At 39.0% G+C, this 15677-nt stretch overlaps 1 non-coding gene across 1 annotated transcript; it reads right to left on the reverse strand.

Moving 5' to 3' along the window:
- Positions 1 to 11894: 11894 nt before the first annotated feature.
- Positions 11895 to 12002, reverse strand: LOC112788354 (small nucleolar RNA R71). The gene has a single exon (XR_003195721.1). It is a non-coding gene; the product is annotated as a small nucleolar RNA R71 (small nucleolar RNA).
- Positions 12003 to 15677: the final 3675 nt, after the last annotated feature.

Raw genomic sequence — 15677 nt, forward strand, 5'->3', positions numbered from 1 at the left:
CGCGGCCCGAAATCGCCCCCAGCATTTTCTGAGATTTCTGCAGATCGCGCATGTCACGCGTACGCATCGGTCATGTGCACGCGTCGCTGGTCCTTTTGGCATGTCACGCGTTCGCGGCAAGCACGCGCTCGCGTCGCTTTGCAGAATTCCAATCCACGCGTACGCGTCAGGCACGCGCACGCGTCACTGCAATTTCTCCATTTCGTGCGGTCGCGTAAGCCATGCGTCCGCGTCGCTTTTCGCTGGTCATCTCCTTAGTTTCTTGTGTTCCTTCCATTTTTGCGAGCTTCCTCTCCATTCTCTAAGCCATTCCTGCCCTGTAACCCCTGAAATCACTTAACATGCATATCACGGCATCGAATGGTAATAAGAGAGGATTAATATTAGCAAATATAAGGCCAAAGAAGCATGTTTTCAATCATAGCACAAAATCAGGAAGGAAAATGTAAAACCATGCATTTTGTATGAACAAGTGTATGAAAGATTGATAAAATCCACTCAATTGAGCACAAGATAAACCATAAAATAGTAGTTTATCAACCTCCCCACACTTAAACATTAGCATGTCCTCATGCTAAGCTTAAGAGAAGCTATAAGAAAGTGAAGAGGAATGGTAGATAAGTATGAAATGCAACCCATCTATATGAATGCAACTACATGCAGAATGCTTCTACCTACTTGGTTAAAAGTAAACAAATCCTTCAAGAACAAATATGAAACTGGATTATACTAATTCAAATCACAAAATAAAGTACAAGTGGACTTGCAAAAGAAAATAGCTCGTGAAAGCCGGGAACAAAGAATCAAGCATCGAACCCTCACCGGAAGTGTATACACTCTAATCACTCAAGTGTTTAAGGTTTGACTCTCTCAATTCTCTACTAACCTTGCTTTCTAAGGATTGATTTTCTTCTAAAAATTAACAAAAATTTAATGCACAGATACACATATCAAGAGGTCTTTTAAGGGTTGTAATGGGGTTAGGGTCAAGGTAGGATTGTATTTGGCCAAGTGGACTAAAATCTGAATCCTCAATTAACTTAAACTTTCCACCTAACTTTAGACAATCCATGTAATCATAATACCACATCTAACTATCCATTAACCATGTTTACCACATATTCATGCATCCTAATTTCAAGTACAGTACATATGCATTGCTTTCACCACTTACTTTGGGGCATTTTGTCCCCTTTTTACTTATTTGCTCTTTTTCTTTTCTTTTTCTCTCTTTTTTTTATTATTTTTTATTTTTTTCTATTTTTCTTTTCTTTTCTTTTGTTTTTCTCAATGCATATGATTAAAGTATTGAATGCATAAACATGTCCTCAACATTCTTTTTCACATTTTCTTAAGAATATACAACACCCAATTCTCAAACCAACTGTTTTCAATCCCAATTTTCCCACACTTAATTCATGAGCACTCTCACTAGTCTAAGCTAACCAAGGATTCAAATTAAGGACATTATTGTTTTCCACTTAGAGTTAATGATGTGCTAAAGTAAAGAACAAAGGGGTATAATAGGCTCAACATTGGTTTGCAAAGGATAATGAAAGGGTAAGGCCATATGGGTATGTAAGCTTAGTGAAATAAGGGCCTCAATCATGTAACTGTATGCATACATCAAATAATAGAAATATAGAATTAAGCAAGACAAATATCACAATTTTAGAGAGAACAACACACACCAAAAATAAAATATTGGTTGATAAAATACAACCAATCAAATAGGCTCAAAATCTCACAGGTTCTGTGTGTTCGAGCTCTAAACCATGTTCTAGTATAATATTTCTTCAGAAAAGTTTAAAAAAAATTTTTAATCAAATTAGTGAAATACTCTAAAAAATTTTTTGAAAAAGAAAATATTACTTTAACCAAGTGGTGGTAAAATATGCACAAAATCAAACAAACAAATATGCAATCAAACATGCAAATGCAAAAACTAACAAGGAAAATAAACCACTGGTGTTGAGATAGAAGAGTAACTAACCCATGGAGATCGGTATCGACCTCCCCACACTTAAAGATTGCACCGTCCTCGGTGCATGCTGAGATGTGCAAGTGGATGGGTGGCTCCAACTGATGCTTTTCTCCAAGGATTGTGCAGATGGACTTGTTTGTCTCCCCATTTAGAAGCTTTCCCTTTCCCTTCTTTGGTGGCCATTGATAAACCACTATTTTATGGTTTATAATGTGTTTAATTGTGTGGTTTTATCATGATCTTTACCCACTTATTCATATGATAAGCATGCATTTATATTTCCTTCCTAAAATTATTACATGATTGAAAACTTGCTTCCTAGAGACTTTTAATTATGTATTTTAATTCTCCTTTATTCCATTCGATGCCGTGATCTGTGTGTTAAGTGTTTCAGGTTTTATAGGGCATGAATGAGTTGGAGATTGGAAAGGAAGCTTGCAAAAATGGAAGGAACATAAGAAATTGAGGAGATGACCAGCGAGAAGTGACGCGGCCGCATAACTCACGCGACCGCGCGAAAGAGAGGAAATCTCAGTGACGCGGCCGCATGGCTCACGCGACCGCGCGGATTGGAATAGCACAAGTGACGCGGAGGCGTGGACGACGCGCCCGCGTGGCAAAGCAAAACACCGAATGACGCGTCCGCATGAATGACGCGATCGCGTGACGTGCGCGATCTGCATAATCTGTAGAATTTGCTGGGGGTGATTTTGGGCCCTGTTTTGACCCAGTTTTTGGCCCAGAAAAGCAGACTAGAGCCAGAGAACATGCAGAAACCAAAACAACATTCATTCTACACAGTTTTTAGTTTTAGATCTAGTTTTACTCCTCTTCTAGATTTTCTCTCTACACATTCATAGTTCTTAGGATTTTTATTTCTATTGCTCTTTGCATTGGGATATTGAGAAGAGTTATTACCTCATCAAGACTTCGTTATTATAGTTCGTTTTCTTTACTTGGCTTTACTCTTCCATGTCCTTTAATTTACTCAATTTTACTATTGGATTATTTTAGAATTTATTAATACAAGAGTTACTTTTATTTTTAATTGATTCCTTTGAGTTTTATTTATCATGTCTTTCTTTAATTCCCTTTCCTATGTTATAAGTTCTACATTCACAATGAGCGAGTAGTTCCCTAACTTGATGGGGAGTTGATTGAAAAGAACCCTTGAGTTGGAATGCTCAAAAGAGAAATTGTAATTGGGTTTATTATTGGACTGCTTTCTAGTCACTAACGCCAGTCCTTCCAAGTAAGCGGATTGGGACTTGTGAATAGAAACAACATTCCAACTTGTTTGACTTTCCCTTACCTAGTAAGGGGTAACTAAACAGAACAACCTTTAATTATCAATTAATCTTGAGAGTACTGCAACAAGAATAGGGCTTCCAACTAATCTACTCCCAGTCAAGGCCTTTATTTAAATTACTTAATTTCCCCAATTTAATTTCCTGTTTATTCAACTCAAACTCTTTTTGAAAACATCTGATTAATAAAATAGCACACCTTTTCTGCAACTCATTGGGAGACAACTTGGGATTCATACTCCCAGTATTTTAATTTTAATTTTTGTGACAACCCTTCTAAATTGATAAGTGGATTTCTGGTTGGTTAAGAACTATACTTGCAACGCATATCTTATAATAATTCTTAACTCGCCAATTTCCGCCACGTCAATTTTTGGCGCTGTTGCCGGGGAGTTGCAATAGAGTGCTAAAGTTATTGATTGGATTTTATTTATTTATATTTTATTTTATTATGCTACTATGAGCTGCTTGTTTCTTTCGTTAGATGACGCGTTCACTTCCTAATCCAAGCTTGCCAGTATTCGATCCTGAGATTGAAAGAACTATTTCACGAATAAGGCAAGCTCGGGTCGGTTAGTCCTCTCTGAGGGCGGATCTGAAACGTCATTTGAGGAAGAAACCAGCCCCCGTTCTACTGATTCAGTTGATTTACGTATAGGTGACATGGCAGCACCTAGGAGAGTTACTATCCAGGAGGCTGGAGCCCGTGATTTTACAATGCAATCGTTTCAAGCGCATCACCCAGCGGTGGCTACAGAATTTGAAATAAAGACTGCACTGCTCAATTTGATGCCTATGTTTCATAGCTTACCTGCTTAAGAGCCTATCAAGCACCTGAGAGATTTTCAAGTAGCCTGTTCTACTGTCAGGCGTGATGGTGCGAATGAAACTTCTATTTTGCTAAAAGCCTTCCCGTTCTCTCTTGAGGGAAAGGCGAGAGAGTGGTACTACACTCAACCCGCAGCAACTGTATCCAACTGGGATACACTTAGGAGAGAATTTTTGGAAAAATTCTTTCCAGCTGAAGTTAATAATAAACTGAGGAAAGACATTTCCATGATTGTTCAGGATGAATCCGAGACTCTCTAAGAATACTGGGAGCACTTCAATAATCTTCTGGAAGCTTGCCCCCACCATATGATTGACAAGATAGTGTTACTCGATTACGTCACACAGGGCATGAGGCCCCAAGATAAGACCACATTGGAAAGTGCTAGCAATGGGTCTATGAAAAAGTACAAGACCACTGATGAGGCATGGCAATTGATCAGCGACTTAGCTGAATCTACTCGGAATCATAGGCAGAAACAAGGCCGTTCAAAAGCCGTTGCAGAAGTATCCTCTAGTAGAGAGACTGCTGCTCTAACTCAGAGTATTTGTGAAATGACCAACTTGCTGAAGCAGATGCAATTGAATCAACAACAAGTTCAGCAAGCCCAACCTTCTCCACCACAGCAAAGCCAACAGTTAGTCCCACAGAGAGTTTGCGGAGTCTGTGCTAATTATAGCCATTATACTGACGAATGTCCGCAGCTCCAGCAGAAAGACAACACTGTGGCAGCAACTCCTAACTTCTATGACCGACCCAACCAAGGGTACAATCAAGGTGGCAATTACAGCCATGGATGGCAGGACAATTCTAACCAGAATTGGAGGGACAACAACAATAGAGGAGGCAGAGACAATCAGGGAAATTAGAGGTGGAATAATAATAACAACAGGTAGTAGAACCAGAACCAGCCTTACAGAGCACCTCACCTGAGGCAATCCCAAGGACCACAGAATACCCAACAGCAGACCTCTCAAATTACTTATCCTTCCTCATCTTCTAATGATGATTTACTATAATCCATTGATCAGAGACAACAGACCATGGAAAATAACCTTTATGCTACACTAAATGGTCTGAACTCTACCCTGCAAGCTCTTGTCTCACAGATTGGCTCAATGAATAACTCCAATAACCAGCCTTTGAGCTCCAGTGGAATCCCCTCTCAACCATTACCCAATCCAAAGGGTGGCATTAATGCCATCACCCTAAGGTCCGGAACCACACTGCAGGAGAGGAATCAGGAGGAGCCAAGCTCACCAGAACACGCCTCAGCTGAAGAGGTAGTGGAAGTAGAAGATGTTGAAGAGGAAGAGGACATACAGGACATAGCTGAAAAAGAAGAAGTTCAACCACAGGAGGAAGCACCACAGGGCGCAGATACTGCAGAAGACACCACTCCCATTCCATTTCCACAACTTGCAAGGAAGCCCAGGAAGCAGCTGGAACCTGATCCCAAAATGGTAGAGATATTCAAAAAGGTTGAGGTAACTGTTCCTCTTTTTGATGTTATTCAACAGGTACCTAAATATGCAAAGTTTCTAAAAGATTTATGTATACATAAAGACAAAATTAATGAATTAGAAACTATTCCTTTAGGTAGTTCCATATCTGCTTTAATGGGAGGTTTACCTGAAAAGTGTAGTGACCCAGGTCCATGTATGGTTAATTGTACTATTGGTGGTATAGTATTTTCTGACTGCATGTGTGATTTAGGAGCATGTGTGAGTATAATGCCTTTGTCTATATATGATATTTTGAGGCTCCTTCCCTTAAAAAGGTCGGTAGCTCGTTTTGTGTTAGCAGATAAAAGCATTATTACAGTGGCTGAAGTTGCTGAAAATGTATTAGTGGGCATTAAGGGGCTCACGTTTCCCACTAATTTTTATATCCTGGAGATGCCCCAAAATGACTCAGAGAAGCCATCATCAATCCTACTCGGAAGACCATTCCTGAAGACCTCGAAGTTCAAATTAGATGCTTTTTCAGGAACATACTCTTTTGAAATAGATGGCCGAGTAGTAATCTTCAATCTGAATGGAGTTATGAAGCATCCTCCGGAGGATCATTCTATCCTCCAGTGTGACATTATAAATGAAGCCGTGGCTGAAGTTCACCAGGAGGAATTTGAAGAGAAGTACATAGGACAAGGTCCAAGTGTGGGGACATTCTCAAAGGACAATGACAGTGCTTTACCATTGTTACCAGCTCCAGACAACTCAGAGCCTGACCATGAGTAGAAGTTAGAGTTGAAACCCCTTCCCCCACACCTCAAATATGCTTACCTTGAGGACAAGCAGAAGTTTCCAGTTATCATTGCACGGGAACTCACTTCTCAACAAGAAGAGCAGTTACTTAGTGTGCTGAGGAGGCACAAGAAGGCAATTGGGTGGAGTTTGGCAGATATAGTAGGCATCAACCCTCAAGTATGTGAGCACATAATATTTTTAGAAGAGGGAGCAAGGCCCGTTCGTCAACCCCAGAGAAGAATGAACCCCACTATCTTAGAGGTTGTCAAGAAGGAAGTGACCAGACTACTGGAGGCAGATATCATCTATCCCATCTCAGACAGTGAATGGGTAAGCCCAGTACAAGTGGTGCCAAAGAAGTCTGGAGTCACTACAGTGAAAAATGAGCATGGAGAGCTCATAGCAACCAGAGTACAGAATGCTTGGAGGGTCTGCATTGACTACAGACGCCATAACTAAGCAACTCGTAAGGATCACTATCCTCTTCCATTCATTGATCAAATGCTGGATCGCCTGTCAGGTAAATCACATTATTGTTTTTTAGATGATTACACAAGTTATTTCTAGATTCATATAGCTCCTGAGGATCAGGAAAAGACCACTTTTACATGTCCTTTTGGGACTTATTCTTACAAGAGAATGCCCTTTGGCTTGTGCAATGCACCAGCTACCTTCCAAAGGTGCATGATGAGTCTTTTCTCTGATCTTATTGAGGACTGTATGAAAGCTTTTATGGATGATTTTAGTGTTTATGGCGATTCCTTTAGCCTTTGCTTAGATGGATTATCTAGAGTATTAGATAGATGTGTCAATACAAACCTTGTATTAAATTTTGAAAAATGTCATTTTATGGTTAAACAAGGTATTGTGCTAGGACATGTTGTGTCTAATACTGGCATTTCTGTAGATCCAGCAAAGGTGGATGTTATTTCTAGTTTACCTTACCCCTCTTCTGTGAGGGAAGTCCGTTCATTCCTTGACCATGCAGGTTTTTACAGGAGTTTCATTAAGGACTTCAGTACGGTAGCACTTCCCTTATCCAGACTACTGCAGAAGGATATTGAGTTCGAGTTCAGTGAGGATTGCAAACAAGCATTTGATAAGCTAAAGACCGCCCTGACTCAAGCTCCAATTGTGAGAGGACCAGACTGGAGCCAGCCATTCGAAATAATGTGCGACGCTTCCAACCATACAGTAAGAGCAGCATTGGCTCAGCGTGAAGGTAAGTGATGAGCGGATAATTTATACTCTTTTTGGCACTATTTTTAGTATGTTTTTAGTAGAATCTAGTTACTTTTAGGGATGTTTTCATTAGTTTTTATGTTAAATTCACATTTCTGGACTTTACTATGAGTTTGTGTGTTTTTCTGTGATTTCAGATATTTTCTGGCTGAAATTGAGGGACTTGAGCAAAAATCAGAATCAGACGTTGAAGAAGGACTGCTGATGCTGTTGGATTCTGACCTCCCTGCACTCAAAGTGGATTTTCTGGAGCTACAGAACTCGAAATGGAGCGCTTTCAATTGCGTTGGAAAGTAGACATCCAGGGCTTTCCAGAAATATATAATAGTCTATACTTTGTTCAAGAATAGATGATGCAAACGGGCGTTCAACGCCAGCTCTCTGCCCAATTCTGGCGTCCAGCGCCAGAAAAGGATCCAAAACCAGAGTTGAACGCCCAAACTGGCACAAATACTGGCGTTCAACTCCAAGAAGGACCTCTACACGTGCAGCACTCAAGCTCAGCCCAAGCACACACCAAGTGGGCTCCGGAAGTGGATTTATGCATCAATTACTTATTTCTGTAAACTCTAGTGACTAGTTTATTATAAATAGGACCTTTTACTATTGTATTAGACATCTTTGGATTATCTTTTGATCCTTTGATCATCTTTGGATGCCTAGTTCTTAGATCAGAGGGGCTGGCCATCTCGGCCATGCCTAGACTTTTCACTTATGTAATTTTAACAGTAGAGTTTCTACACTCCATAGATTAAGGTGTAGAGCTCTGCTGTTCCTCAAAGATTAATGCAAGTACTACTGTTTTCTATTCAATTCATCTTATTTCGCTTCCAAGATATTCATTCGCACTTCAACCTGAATGTGACGAACGTGACAATCATCATCATTCCCTATGAACGCATGCCTGACAACCACTTTCGTTCTACATTAGATTGAATGAGTATCTCTTAGATCTCTTAATCGGAATCTTCGTGGTGTAAGCTAGAATGATGGCGGCATTCAAGAGAATCCGGAAAGTCTAAACCTTGTCTGTGGTATTCCGAGTAGGATTCAATGATTGAATGACTGTGACGAGCTTCAAACTCGCGATTGCTGGGCGTAGTGACAGAACGCAAAAGGATAGTAAATCCTATTCCAGCATGATCGAGAACTGACAGATGAATAGCCGTGCCGTGACAGGGTGCGTTGACCATTTTCACTGAGAGGATAGGATGTAAACCATTGACAAGGGTGATGCCTCCAGACGATTAGCCGTGCCGTGACAGGGCATTTGGATCATTTTCCCGAGAGAAGACCGAAAGTAGCCATTGACAATGGTGATGCATTACATAAAGCCAGCCATGGAAAGGAGTAAGACTGATTGGATGAAGATAGCAGGAAAGCAGAGGTTCAGAGGAACAAAAGCATCTCTATTCGCTTATCTGAAATTCTCACCAGTGATTTACATAAGTATTTCTATCCCTATTTTATTAATTACTTTCGAAAAGCTCTATTATTATTTTATATCCTCCTGACTGAGATTTACAAGGTGACCATAGCTTGCTTCATACCAACAATCTCCGTGGGATTCGACCCTTACTCACGTAAGGTATTACTTGGACGACCCAGTGCACTTGCTGGTTAGTTGTGCGAAGTTGTGAACCATGGTATTGGCATCATGTTTTTTGGTGCCATTATCAGGGAAAGAAAGAGCGATGAATTTTACATAATTAAAGTGTAATCACAACTTCTGCGCACCAAGTTTTTGGCGCCGTTGCCGGGGATTGTTTGAGTTTTTGGAAAGCTTTTGGTCCGGTAACATCAGTGCCAAGTTTGATCCGGCAACAACACTAAGTTTTTGGCGCTGTTGCCGGGGATTGTTCGAGTTTGGACAACTAACGGTTCATCTTGTTGCTCAGATTAGGTAACTTTCTTTTCGTTTTCTTTTCAAAAAAAAAATTTTTCAAAAATATTTCAAAAATTTCTCATCTGTTTTCGAAAAAATAAAAATGTTTTCAAAAAAATATATTTTTATTCAAAATTTTTAAAGAATGAATTCTAGTGTTTCATGAAGCATGTGAAGCCTGGCTGGCTGTAAAGCCATGTCTAAATTCTTTTGGACTGAGGCTTCCAACCATCAGCTGTTATACGACTGAAGGGTATGTCAGGCATGTCATGTCTAAATTACATGCTGAAGCTTGGCTGGCCATTGGCCATGTCTAGTGTTTTGGACCGAAGCTTTCATTGAAAGCTTGGCTGGCTAGTGAGCCATGTCTAATTCTTGGACTGAAGCTTTAGACTAAGAATGCAAGATTCCTGGAATTCATATTAAAAATTTTGGAATCCTTATTTTCCTTTTTCAATTAATTTTCGAAAAAATCCAAAAAAAAAATTAGAAAATCATAAAAATCAAAAATATTTTTTGTGTTCTTGTTTGAGTCTTGAGTCATGTTATAAGTTTGGTGTCAATTGCATGTGCATCTTGCATTTTTTCGAAAATTTCATGCATTCATGGTGTTCTTCATGATCTTCAAGTTGTTCTTGGTAAGTCTTCTTGTTTGATCTTTGCATTTGCATGTTTTGTGTCTTTTCTTGTTTTTCATATGCATTCTTGAATTCTTTATGTCTAAGCATTAAAGAATTCTAAGTTTGGTGTCTTGCATGTTTTCTTTGCATTAAAAACTTTTCAAAAATGTGTTCTTGATGTTCATCATGATCTTCATAGTGTTCTTGGTGTTCATCTTGACATTCATAGCATTCTTGCATGCATTCATTGTTTTGATCTAAAAATTTCATGCATTGCATCATTTTAGTGTTTTTCTCTCTCATCAAAAAAAAATTTTCAAAAATCAAAAAAATATCTTTCCCTCTTTTCTCTCATAATTTTGAAAATTAGATTTGACTTTTTCAAAACTTTTTAAAATCTAGTTGTTTTCATGAGTCAAATCAAATTTTCAATTTAAAAAAATCCTATCTTTTTCAAAAAAATCTTTTTCAAAAATCAAATCTTTTTCATTTTTCTTAGTTATTTTCGAAAATTCTAAAAATATTTTTCAAAAATCTTTTTTCTTATTTTTATACCATATTTTCGAAAATAACATCATCAATTAATGTTTTGATTCAAAAATTTCAAGTTTGTTACTTACTTGTTAAGAAAGATTCAAACTTTAAGTTCTAGAATCATATCTTGTGATTTCTTGTGAATCAAGTCATTAATTGTGATTTTAAAAATCAAATCTTTTTCAAAACTAATTTTTATCATATCTTTTCAAAAATATCTTCTCATCTTATCTTTTTCAAAAAATTTGATTTCAAAATATCTTTTCTAACTTCCTAACTTCTTATCTTTTCAAAATTTATTTCAACTAACTAACTAACTTTTTGTTTGTTTCTTATCTTTTTCAAAACCACCTAACTAACTCTCTCTCTCTAATTTTCGAAAATATCTTCCCCCTTTTTCAAAAATTTCTTTTTTATTACTTTAATTTTTATTTTCGAAAAAAACTACTAACCTTTTTCAAAAAAACTATTTTCAAAAATCACTAACACTTTTTCAAAAATTATTTACAAAATTTCCCCTTTCTCATCTTATTCTATTTATTTATTCATCTACTAACATCTCTCCCTCACCCACCAAAAATCTGAACCCTCTCTCTCTCTCTCTTTCTGAGTTCAGATTTTTCTCTTATTCTTTTCTTTTACTAACAATAAGGAACCTCTTTACTGTGACATAGAGGATTCCTCTTCTTTTTTTTTCTCTCCTATTTCTTATGAGCAGGGACATAGAAAAAGGCATTCTTGTTAAAGCTGATCCAGAACCTGAAAGGACTCTGAAGAGGAAATTAAGAGAAGCTAAATTACAACAATCCAGAGACAACTTGATTGAAAATTTCGAACAAGTAAAGGAGATGGCAGCCGAACCCAACAACAATGCAAGGAGAATGCTTGGTGACTTTACTGCACCTAATTCCAATTTACATGGAAGAAGCATCTCCATTCTTGCCATTGGAGCAAACAACTTTGAGCTGAAACCTCAATTAGTTTCTCTGATGCAGTAGAACTGCAAGTTTCATGGACTTCCATCTGAAGATCCTTTTCAGTTCTTAACTAAATTCTTGCAGATATGTGATACTGTAAAGACTAATGGAGTAGATCCTGAAGTCTACAGGCTCATGCTTTTCCCTTTTGCTGTAAGAGACAGAGCTAGAGTGTGGTTGGACTCTCAACCCAAAGACAGCCTGAACTCTTGGGATAAGCTGGTCACGGCTTTCTTAGCCAAGTTCTTTCCTCCTCAAAAGCTGAGCAAGCTTAGAGTGGATGTTCAAACCTTCAGACAGAAAGAAGGTGAATCCCTCTATCAAGCTTGGGAAAGATACAAACAGTTGACCAAAAAGTGTCCTTCTGATATGCTTTCAGAATGGACCATCCTGGATATATTCTATGATGGTCTGTCTGAGTTATCTAAGATGTCATTGGATACCTCTGCAGGTGGATCCATTCACCTAAAGAAAACGCCTGCAGAAGCTCAAGAACTCATTGACATGGTTGCAAATAACCAGTTCATGTACACTTCTGAAAGGAATCCTGTGAATAATGGAACGCCTATGAAGAAGGGAATTCTTGAGGTTGATACTCTGAATGCCATATTGGCTCAGAATAAAATATTGACTCAGTAAGTTAATATGATTTCTCAGAGTCTGAATGGAATGCAAGCTGCAACCAACAGTACTCAAGAGGCATCTTCTGAAGAAGAAGCTTATGATCCTGAGAACCCTGCAATAGCAGAGGTGAATTACTTAGGTGAACCTTATGGAAACACCTATAACTCATCATGGAGAAATCATCCAAATTTCTCATGGAAAGATCAAAAGCCTCAACAGGGCTTTAATAATGGTGGAAGAAACAGGTTTAGCAATAGCAAGCCTTTTCCATCATCCACTCAGCAACAGACAGAGAATTCTGAGCAGAACCCATCTAGCTTAGCAAACTTAGTCTCTGATCTATCTAAAGCCACTGTGAGTTTCATGAATGAAACAAGGTCTTCTATTAGAAACTTGGAAGCACAAGTGGGCCAGCTGAGTAAAAGGATCACTGAAATCCCTCCTAGCACTCTCCCAAGCAATACAGAAGAAAATTCAAAAGGAGAGTGCAAGGCCATTGACATAACCAAAATGGCCGAACCTAATGAGGGAGAGGAGGACGTGAATCCCAAGGAAGAAGACCTCCTGGGACGTCCAGTGATCAATAAGGAGCTTCCCTTTGAGGAACCAAAGGACTCTGAGGCTCATCTAGAGACCATAGAGATCCCATTAAACCTCCTTATGCCATTCATGAGCTCTGATGAGTATTCCTCTTCTGAAGAGAATGAGGATGTTACTGAAGAGCAAACTGCCAAGTTTCTTGGTGCAATCATGAAGCTAAATGCCAAATTATTTGGCATTGATACTTGGGAAGTTGAACCTCCCTTGTTCATCAATGAACTAAGTGATCTGGATCAACTGACATTGCCTCAGAAGAGACAGGATCCTGGAAAGTTCATAATACCTTGTACCATAGGCACCATGATCTTTAAGGCTCTGTGTGACCTTGGTTCAGGGATAAACCTCATGCCCTTCTCTGTAATAGAGAAACTGGGAATCTATGGGGTGCAAGCTGCTAAAATCTCATTAGAGATGGCAGACAATTCAAGAAAATAGGCTTATGGACAAGTAGAGGACGTGTTAGTAAAGTTTGAAGGCCTTTACATCCCTGCTGATTTCATAGTCTTGGATACTGGAAAGGAAGAGGATGAATCCATCATCCTAGGAAGACCTTTCCTGGCCACAGCAAGAGCTGTGATTGATGTGGACAGAGGAGAATTGATCCTTCAATTAAATGAGGACAACCTTGTGTTTACAACTCAAGGATCTCTCTCTGCATCCATGGAAAGGAAGCATAAAAAGCTTCTCTCAAAGTAGAGTCAAACAAAGCCCCCACAGTCAAACTCTAAGTTTGGTGTTGGGAGGCCACAACCAAACTCTAAGTTTGGTGTTGAACTCCCATATCCAAACTCTAAGTTTGGTGTTGGGAGGTCTCAACAAAGCTCTGCACATCTGTGAGGCTCCATGAGAGCCCACTGTCAAGCTATTGACATTAAAGAAGCGCTTGTTGGGAGGCAACCCAATTTTTATTTATCTAACTATATTTTTCTTAGTTATATGTCTTTATAGGTTCATGATCATGTGGAGTCACAAAATAAACAAAAAAAAAATTAAAAACATAATCAAAAACAGCAGAAGAAAAATCACACCCTGGAGGAGTATCTGCCTGGCGTTCAACGCCAGAACAGAGCATGGTTCTGGCGTTGAACGCCCAAAATGGGCAGCATCCTGGCGCTGAACGCCCAGAACAAGCATGGTTCTGGCGTTCAACGCCAGAAATGGCAACAAATGGGCGTTGAACGCCCAAAATGGGCACCAATCTGGCGCTGAACGCCCAGAGTTGTGTGCAAGGGCATTTTACATGCCTAATGGGTGCAGGGATAAAAATCCTTGACACCTCCGGATCTGTGGACACCACAGGATCACCTCAAGATCTGTGGACGCCACAGGATCATCTCAGGATCTGTGAATCCCGCAGGATCCCCACCTACCTCATCATCTCTCTTTCCATTCATGATCATCCCTTCTGTTTTCCATTCACCACTCACATCCATACACCCACCTACATTCAAAATTCAACATCTCTCTCCCACCCAATCCCACCCATATGGCCGAATACACACATCCCTCCATCTCCTCCATATCTTCTTCTTCTTCTTCTATTCTTTCTTCTTTTGCTCGAGGGCGAGCAACATTCTAAGTTTGGTGTGGTAAAAGCATAGCTTTTTTGTTTTTCCATAACCATTAATGGCACCTAAGGCCAGAGAAACCTCAAGAAAGAGGAAAGGGAAGACAATTGCTTCCACCTCTGAGCCATGGGAGATGGAAAGATCCATCTCACAAGCCCATCACTAAGAAAAGGATGGAGCAAACAAGAGAGCACATTCACGAATCTCAACAAGCACATGAAGAAGCTCATCATCAAGAAATCCCTGAGATACCTCAGGGGATATAGTTTCCTCCACAAAATTTTTGGGAGCAAATCAACAACTCCCTAAGAGAATTAAGTTCCAACATGGGACAACTAAGGGTGGAACATCAAGAGCACTCCATCATCCTTCATGAAATAAGAGAAGATCAAAAAGCAATGAAGGAGGAGCAACAAAGATAAGGAAGAGACATAGAAGAGCTCAAGGACACCATTGGTTCCTCAAGAAGGAAACGCCACCATCACTAAGGTGGATTCATTCATTGTTCTTACTTTCTCTATTTTTTTTCGTTTTCTATGTTAAGTGCTTATCTATGTTTGTGTCTTCATTACATGATCATTAGTAGTTAGTAACTTTGTCTTAAAGTTATGAATGTCCTATGAATCCATCACCTCTCTTAAATGAAAAATGTTTTAATTCAAAAGAACAAGAAGTACATGAGTTTTGAATTTATCCTTGAACTTAGCTTAATTATATTGATGTGGTGACAATGCTTCTTGTTTTCTGAATGTATGCTTGAACAGTGCATATGTCTTTTGAAGTTGTTGTTTAAGAATGTTAAATATGTTGGCTCTTGAAAGAATGATGACTAGGAGACATGTTATTTGATAATCTGAAAAATCATAAAAATGATTCTTGAAGCAAGAAAAAGCAGCAAAGAACAAAGCTTGCAGAAAAAAAAAATTTGGCAAAAAAAAAATAAGAAAGAGAAAAAGCAAGCAGAAAAAGCCAAAAGCTCTTAAAACCAAGAAGCAAGAGCAAAAAGCCAATAACCCTTAAAACCAAAAGGCAAGGGCAATTAAAAAGGATCCCAAGGCTTTGAGCATCAGTGGATAGGAGGGCCTAAAGGAATAAAATTCTGGTCTAAACGGCTAAACCAAGCTGTCCCTAACCATGTGCTTGTGGCGTGTAGGTGTCAAGTGAAAACTTGAGACTGAGCGGTTAAAGTCAAGGTCCAAAGCAAAAAAAGAGTGTGCTTAAGAACCCTGGACACCTCTAATTGGGGACTTTAGCAATG

Source organism: Arachis hypogaea, chromosome 20 (assembly GCF_003086295.3).
Source record: "Arachis hypogaea cultivar Tifrunner chromosome 20, arahy.Tifrunner.gnm2.J5K5, whole genome shotgun sequence".
In the NCBI taxonomy this organism is placed as follows: domain Eukaryota; kingdom Viridiplantae; phylum Streptophyta; class Magnoliopsida; order Fabales; family Fabaceae; genus Arachis; species Arachis hypogaea.